At 40.5% G+C, this 8,334-nt stretch overlaps 1 pseudogene; it reads left to right on the top strand.

The window, feature by feature from the left end:
* The first annotated feature begins 2,545 nt into the window (after window positions 1-2,545).
* On the top strand, window positions 2,546-2,851 carry LOC150049717 (U6 snRNA-associated Sm-like protein LSm3 pseudogene; annotated as a pseudogene).
* Window positions 2,852-8,334: the final 5,483 nt, after the last annotated feature.

The following is an 8,334-nucleotide window of genomic DNA, read 5'->3' as shown; positions in this document are numbered from 1 at the left end:
AGACTTATTCTAGCCAAGGTAACATCCCAACACACCCCACAGAGAAACTCAATGTATAAAATAAATTCTTACTCTTTTTAACGTGTGTTTTTGCCTATAAACCTGCCTGATTAGTACCTCCAGGTCTTTGACAATGCATGATTGAATGTTTCTGATGTAGCACTGAATGACAAGAGGAAACTGGGCTCCCCTGACAGGACATTAGCAGCTTGTTCTAGGAGTGGTGATATGATCATGGTGCTTCAGTGAACCTACATCCAGGACTATTTTCAGGACTGTTTCCCCACCAGATCAGAAGATGGGAGCAGATGGTTACTGATTAAACTGCAAAGCAGTAGCAATATTGGTGGTCAAAGACATGAGAAATGAGCACAAGCAGAAGTAGGTAAAGCCAGCTTCGTGATAGAGATAGCCAGGAGAGAAATGTACTCAAGGTAGATCCATGGTTCCATTTCTCCCAAAAGACATTAGACGATGTCTAGAATGACTTTGCAAAATCACAGTCTGCAGGGAGAGAAGATATGTAATATTTGGTGGGCAGTGATGTTGAAAAGAAAAAGTCTTTTAATGCTCAGGAAAGCCTCCCCAAAACAGAAAACCCAATAATGTCCATTTTGTTCTTTTGGTTTTGCTTTGTTTACCAGAACTGGGGCTTGAACTCAGAACCTGGATACTATCCCTTTTCTACTCAAAACTAGCATTCTACCACCCGAGCCACAGCTACACTTCCTGCTTTTTGGTGGTTACTTGGAGATAGAGTCTCATGGGGCTGGGTTCAAATGGCTCATGCCTGTAATCCCAACTCCTCAGGAGGTTCATGGTTCAAAGCTAGACCAGGCACAAAAGTCCATGAGACTCTTATTTCTAATTAACCACCAGAAAACTGGAAGTGGCCACTGTGGTTCAGGGACAGCACTTAGGCCCAGAATTCAAGCCCCACAAAGTTATGGACATGGTCATAGAGATATACACATAACTACACAGACATAAAAAGCTATGATGGGATATATACTCTATAGACATAATGTTTTATTACATAGATTAATATGTATCTATGACATAGAAACCCTCAGCTTAATTTTAATTATGTTCTAAAATCTATGTGCCAGTGATTATAGATTCTTTTTTGAATACTTGAATACTTGAAACATGACATTTGAAATATGATGTAAAAAAATCAATGTTAATAAAATCTTTAAAAAATGAAAAAAAAAAGAAATGCTCTAGCTTGTGGGAGTTAGGCTACAGACACTAAAGAAAACATTCATACTATGAAATCATCACCTTCTGTACCTAAAAATGACATGCTTGCTCTACTCACCTGTAACCTCTCTGGCTAACATTGAGAATCAGGGTTTGCCTGTTCTCTTAGTTTGAAGATGACCTTTTCCTGAGAAATGCACTTTTAGATACGCACCTAAGGTTGACATTATAGTTTGAGGCTATTTATAAGAACTGTAAAGTGTTTTGTGGTAAGGAAACACTTTTCCTAATTAAAAAAAAAATCCCAGTCCTAAGACACCGTGCCTGGTAAGGCCCATTCTTGTTACTGGGAGAAGTGGAATTGCAGGTTTTCTTGGTCTTACACATTTCTAGGCTGGAATCTGAGGCTTACAAATATACCACCCTCTTTTGGAAGATAATAATAGGGACCCATGGGCACAGTCCCATCACACCATTTAATTTATTATGAATATCCTGATCAGGGCCATCTTGAAATCTAGTTGCTTCCTAGACCTCAATACCATCTATCTTATCGCATAAAAAGACTGGCCACTGAAAAAAAAAGACTGGCCACTTAAACTGCAAATTTGGACCTGGGCAAGCCTCAAGGCTTCCGGGCTCCATAAACAATGTATCTAAGAAACAGCAAAAGGCTAAACAACTGTCAGAGCACCCAAAGTCAAGACACTGTCTATGGCTGGTCTCCACCCACTCTACTCTATAATCCCCACACCCACTTCCCATCCCCAACTCCACCCTTTACCTCACTTCACCTCGCTTCAACCTCACCTCACCCCAACTCCTGGTCCTCTTTCAGTTCTCATTACTTGCTCCTTTACTTCTAACCAAACACTTGCATAAGATTTGCTATCAGTTCCTGAGCCCTCAATCTAATACATCTGGTGGGGAGGGGGTGAAGGGAAGGGCACTGTCCCTTATCTCTGACTATAGGTAAAAAAGAACTCTGAGAATTGTAGTGCAAAGCCAGCCCAGGCAGGAAAGTCCATGAGACTCTCATCTCCAAGGAACCTCCAGAAAACCAGAAATAGAGCTGTGACTTAAAGTGGTATAGTACTAACTTTGAGCAAAAAGAGCTCAGATAGTGCCCCAGGCCTTGAGTTCAAGCCCTAGTACTGACAAAAAAAAAAAGTTACTTGAGTCCAGTACAGAATTTTGTATGCTTATCGTACAGTGTCAGAGTATTCTTCTTAGACACTCAGATCACCTTATCCCATTCCTCAGATGAACCCAAGGTGCTCAGTAAATGTACCCAGGATCACAGGACTAAGTACAAGAAATAGTGCTTCAAGAGTTTTGAAACATGGAGGACGATGTGGACCAGCAACAAACGCCCAATACTGTAGAGGAGCCCCTAGATCTCATCAGGCTCAGCCTGGAGGAGCGTATTTATGTGAAGATGAGAAATGACTGAGAACGAGGCAGATTACACGCTTACGACCAACATTTAAATATGATACTGGGAGATGTGGAAGAAACCTTGACCATCATAGAAATTGATGAGGAGACGTATAAAGAGATGTACAAATCAACAAAATGGAATGTTCCAAGGCTCTTTGTCTGGGGAGATGGTGCTGTGCTTGTTGCTTCTCCTCTAAGAGTAGGCTGAAACAAAGAATTCATCCTGTGTAGAAAGTAGGAGACTGTACAGCTGCCTCTTCAAATGTATGAGACATTCAGAGACAGAAGTCCGCTTACTTTTTGATATTAAGATATGATCAAGGATTCTTCCACTCCAAGATGAGTTGATTTGCAAGTGACTTGCAATTTCTTCAGCTAAATGGCTTTCTTATTTTTCTTCATTTGTTCTAATAAATGTGATCCCCAAGCTGCTGGGCTCCTCAGAAGTGACTTGCTCCATTGTTCCTGCAGACAACGTCTGTCTTCAAATTGTTTGTCTTCAAATTAACTTTGATGTTGATTTTAAAAAAGAAAAGAAAAGAAATAGTTCTTCATTCCAGATTGGTTCCATTATGTAGTCCAGATTGCCCTAGAACTTGCTATGGAGCCAAGTTGGGCTCAAACTAGCAATCCTAAAACTTTAGTCTCTCAAGTGCTAGGTTTATCACATCTGACTATTATCCCTTATCCTTTTAAAACAACTAAAGTATTGTTGGAGACATAAACATTCTGATAAATCACAGAAAATGGGACATATGTAAGTAAATTTCCTTAAGAAGAGGAAGTTGTGTTTAAAAGTTACTCTGGGCCTGGGAGTTTGGCCAAGTGGTAGAGTGCTTACCTAGCACACAGGAAGACCACAGTTTGATTCCTTGGTACCACGTACATAGAAAAGCTGGAAGTGGCACTGTGGCTCAAGTGGTAGAATGCTAGCCTTGAGGAAAGCCCAAAGACAGTGCTCAGGCCCTGAGTTCAAGCCCCAGGACTGGCCAATAATAAATAAATAAATATCCTCTGGAACATTTCCAATGTAGAGTCTGAGTCCCCCAGCCCTTCTGCAAAGCTCTTTTCCTTCTCTAGGAAAGCCACCTTGCATCAGTGGCAGCCATCATCTATTGTTCTCAAGCATGGCACACCATGTCTTTGTGTCCCTTCCAATCAGTTGCCTATGTGCCCCAAGAATAGTTCAGGACAGTGTTGACCTGTGGCCATGACCTAGATAGGTGTCTACAGTCTACCCACCATGGAGAGAATTTCCCTCACCCTGAGAGCAGTCCTCACCGAGGGGCAGAGGGGAAGACAGCCACATTGTACACTCTGACCAACAGAAAGTGAAAAAGGGGACTCAGAGAACTTTTTTATGTCATAGTTCTTGTTGTCCATAATAAAAAGTCAACACTGACTAACTTAGACAGAAAAAAAAAAGGTCTCATTGATGGCAAAGGACAGGAACTAGGTGTGGAAAACAAACTGAAACAGGAAGGCCAGGTGGCAGTACAGCCTCAGGGAACAGTCTAGCTGGGATGACTAGACACAACTCCTAAGTCACTTCTCCAGAACCTTAATCTCCACCTTCACCGACAAGTAATTCCAGCTGGTCCCTCCCAGGTTCATAGTCCAGGTAGGGTCGTCTACCTGGCCTAGCCCTCATCACAGACCTGTCTAAGGCAGAAGAGCTGACCCTTGAGAAGAGAACTCCTAACTTCCACAAGGTCCACAAAGCAGAGGATTCTCCCAGAGACAGATGGGACTGACAGACAGACAAAAAGGAAACAGAGCAGCTGCACTGATTCAGCACTGATTTGACTCAAAGGGCAAAGTAAGAAGATTTCAATTTGGAAAAAAAAAAAGATCTCTCATGCCAAGTGTTCATACGGATGAAGCCATCTGTAGAAGACAGCCCATCCCCACCTCGGCTTGCTAAGGCAAACTGAGGCTGAGACTACAGCTAAGTGGTAGAGCACTTGACTAGCAGGTATGAGGCCCTGCATTTCAGCCCCAGTACTATCGAAAGAATGGGGTAGAGTATAGAGAAAATAGAATGCTAGATAAGGGAGATGAAAACTTAAATCAAAAGTGATTAGTATTATCCTTTGGGAATCTAAAAAATTATGGAAAAATTATGAAACTCAAATAGGAAGCTACCTTAATAACAAGATGGAAAATGACAGAGATTGGTAACTACTAGAAGATTAAGAAGTCCAATATCTATATGCCAAAAATTCCAGAGCAAGAAAAAAATTCACAAATAAAATAATGCAACACTTCCTGACTAAAGGAACTTTATACTGAACAAGGCTACTGAATACTCAAAGTAATATATGAAAAAATATATCTACAGTAAGTTACAGATTTCAGAAGAGCCAGGAAGAAGGAATCACAGCGGGGAATTGCATAAACTGACAGTAATCAAAATGGCATCAGCCTTCTCAGTTAACACAATTGAGGAATAGCTTTAGAATTACAAGAGAAAATGACTTCAACCTAGAGTTCTCTTGCCGCTTACATTATCAACTAAATGTGAGGTAAAACAAAGCTATTTTCATATGCTTTCTTCAATAGCTGCTGGGCAGTTTAATACAAGAGAGTGGAGATATGGAACCTAAGCAACAGGTAAAGATAAATGCTGCAGACCAAGCCAGGAAGCAAGAAGTCCAGGTAGAGCAGGACTGAAGACATTTGGAAAGGTATCATCAAGATGATACTATTGATATACAAGAATGCGGTTAAGCACATTAGAGATCAAGCATCCACAAAGAGAACTAGGGTGATTAGTGGCAATATTTAAATATGCATATTTCAGGGACTGGGAGTTTGGCCTAGTGGTTAAAGTGCTTGCCTTGCACGCACGAAGACCTGGGTTCAATTCCTTGGTACCACATACATACAAAAAGCTGGAAGTGGTGCTGAGGCTCAAGTGGTAGAGCTCTAGCCTTGAGAAAGTCCAAGGACAGTGCTCAGGCCCTGAGCTCAAGCCCAGGACTGGCAAAAAAAAAAATAAATAAATATGCATATTTCTAAAAGACCTAATGATAATGTAGACAACCATGACATTTAAGGACTTACAGAGTCGTATTAGTCTAGTATATATTACAATATAATTAAATGAAGAATGAAGGAATGGACAAACAGGAGGTATATATGAAAGGTTTATATAAAAGAAAACTAAATCCTGATGGGGCACCAGTAGCTCATGTATAAAATCCTCACTCCTCAGGAAGCTGAGATCTGAGGATAGTGGTTCAAAGCCAGTCCAGGGTAGAAATACTTTAAGACTCTTATCAAAAGAAGCCAGAAGTAGAGGTATGATTCACGTGGTAGGGCACCAGTCTTGAGTAGAAAATGCTAAGGGACATTGTTCAGGCTTTGAGTTTAAGCCTCAGTACCAACACACACACACACACACACACACACACACACACACACACACACACACAAAACCACACACAAAAACACACAGCAAATAGAAACAAAACCAAAGTCCTTAGGACAGTAAATGAGCTCATAAACAAACAATAGTAAAACACTTGCCCAAAGGAAAATATTTGTAATATAGGTGACATAAAATTAGCACTCAAACATGCAAAAGGTCACTTACAAATGTGATAGCATAAAGACAAACATTACAAAGAAAACTGGACCAATCAAGTTATCAAAAACCCATTCAAAATAAAATGCATATTGTTAGGAAACATAAAAGGCTCAAATTTACCAGCAGAGACAGAAATAAATGTGTAAGCAACTCAAATGGTAGTGTGTAGGCCTAGCAAAACCAAGGTACTGTAGTACAGAAGGAAGGAAGGTAAGGAAGAGAGTGGAAGAGAGGAATGAAAAAGTGGGAAGGAAAGAAGGAAGGAAGGAAGGAAGGAAGGAAGGAAGGAAGGAAGGAAGGAAGGAAGGAAAGCTAGCTACTCTAATAATGTATCACTTTGTGCCCTACTTTAGGCAAAAATCATAAAAGCTAAAATTCCTATTGCTGACATGGATACAGAGAAATAGTATCCTATATTGCCAGTGGAAATATGAAATATCAATTGTTTCAGAAAACTGTCTAGGGCCAGGAGTGTGGCCTAGTGGAAGAGTGCTTGCCTAGCATGTACAAAACCCTGGGTTCAATTCCTCAGTACCACATACACAGAAAAGGCTGGGAGTGGTGCTGTGGCTCAAGTGATAAGAGCACTGACCTTGAGAAAGCTCAAGGACAATACCCAGGCCCTGAGTTCAAGCCGCAGGACTGGCAAACAGAGAAGATGAAAATTTATCCAAGTTTTCAAGATAGTCAAGACTTGTTTGTTACAGTTTTAGGTACAGAATATTAACGTTTGCAAGTAAGCTCTGTTCTTGGGTACCTCATTCCTGTAATTCTAGCTAGTCAGTAGACTAAGAGCTGAAGATGGTGGTTTGAAGCTAGGCCACGCAGGAACGTCCATAGTTAACCAGTGAAAAGTGGAGGAGAGTGGCTCAAATGGTAGAGCACAACCTTTAAGTTAAAAGCTACAAGGCAGACTTAGAGACTGAGGTTGTGTCTGTGCCAGTACAGTCCCCAAAAAGGCCACCATAAAATACAAATTGTATGGCATCTGCTTACTATAGGAATGTCACACTCATGATCCTTCTGCTCCAGAGTAGCTGAGATTGAAAGCATGTACCATCATACTCAGTTTCTCCTTCTTGTCCTTCTTCCTTCCTTCCATTTACTGTGCTTCTTCTTTTGGGACAAGGTCTGAGACAAGGAGAGCCTAGTTGGTCTTGAATTCCAGAGCTTTCTGTCTCAGCCCTCTGGGAGCTGTTATTACACATAAGCTTCACCATAGCTGACATATTATTGTTTCCTACATCCTTAAAAATTACCCAGACTCAGGTATTTCTGTATGACAACAGAATACAGACAAAGACAATATAGAACAGCAATATTAAAGGGGTCTCCAGGAAGCCTACTGGGGACTATAAGCAAGCATACTCAAGTGGCCATAACTTGATCCCAAATACTGGATAAGTGAGTATATATGTGAATATAGATGTATATGTATGCATGCAGGTATATATACATGCACATACATATGTGATTGTGATATTACATATCATAAATAAATGGATCCAGGGGAATAGTTGGTGTACATATAGAGTAAAGAAGAAAAAGGGGTGTTTAAATGCTGGATATCATTACAGCTGAATAGTTTCCTAGTCATTAGTCAAGACTCTAAGACAAGTTGGATTTCTGATTCTTTTTCATTTGTCCATGAATACAAAGTGTCAGTTCCTTTCAGATGTGAACAAGGAACACTGATTTGTCAAATAAATATACATTTCAGAAGCAAATATGTATCATACATATTACCTTGAATTCAAATTGTCATGCTAGCCCAAGGACAGTGCTCAGGCCCTGAGTCCAGTCCCCACAACTAGCAAATAAATAAATATCAAATTGTCATGGAAGCTAAAACAATGATGTATACATGACAGGATTCCTCCATGTTCATGTGTCATGAAAATATAGTCTCTACTTTCTGGAAAAACTCTGAATTTTCTTTTTAGACAAACCCCTAAAGAATAGGACCAGGAGTATGGCCTAGTGGTAGAGTGCTTGCCTAGCATGCATGAAGCCCTGGGTTCAATCCCTCAGTACCACATACACAGAAAAAAACACAAGTGGTGTTGAGATCTAGCCTTGAGCAAAATGTGCTCAAGGAT

Source organism: Megascapheus bottae, chromosome 19, assembly GCF_031878675.1.
Source record: "Megascapheus bottae isolate mThoBot1 chromosome 19, mThoBot2.hap1, whole genome shotgun sequence".
Taxonomy (NCBI): domain Eukaryota; kingdom Metazoa; phylum Chordata; class Mammalia; order Rodentia; family Geomyidae; genus Megascapheus; species Megascapheus bottae.
This window is presented reverse-complemented; position numbering and strand designations above follow the sequence as displayed.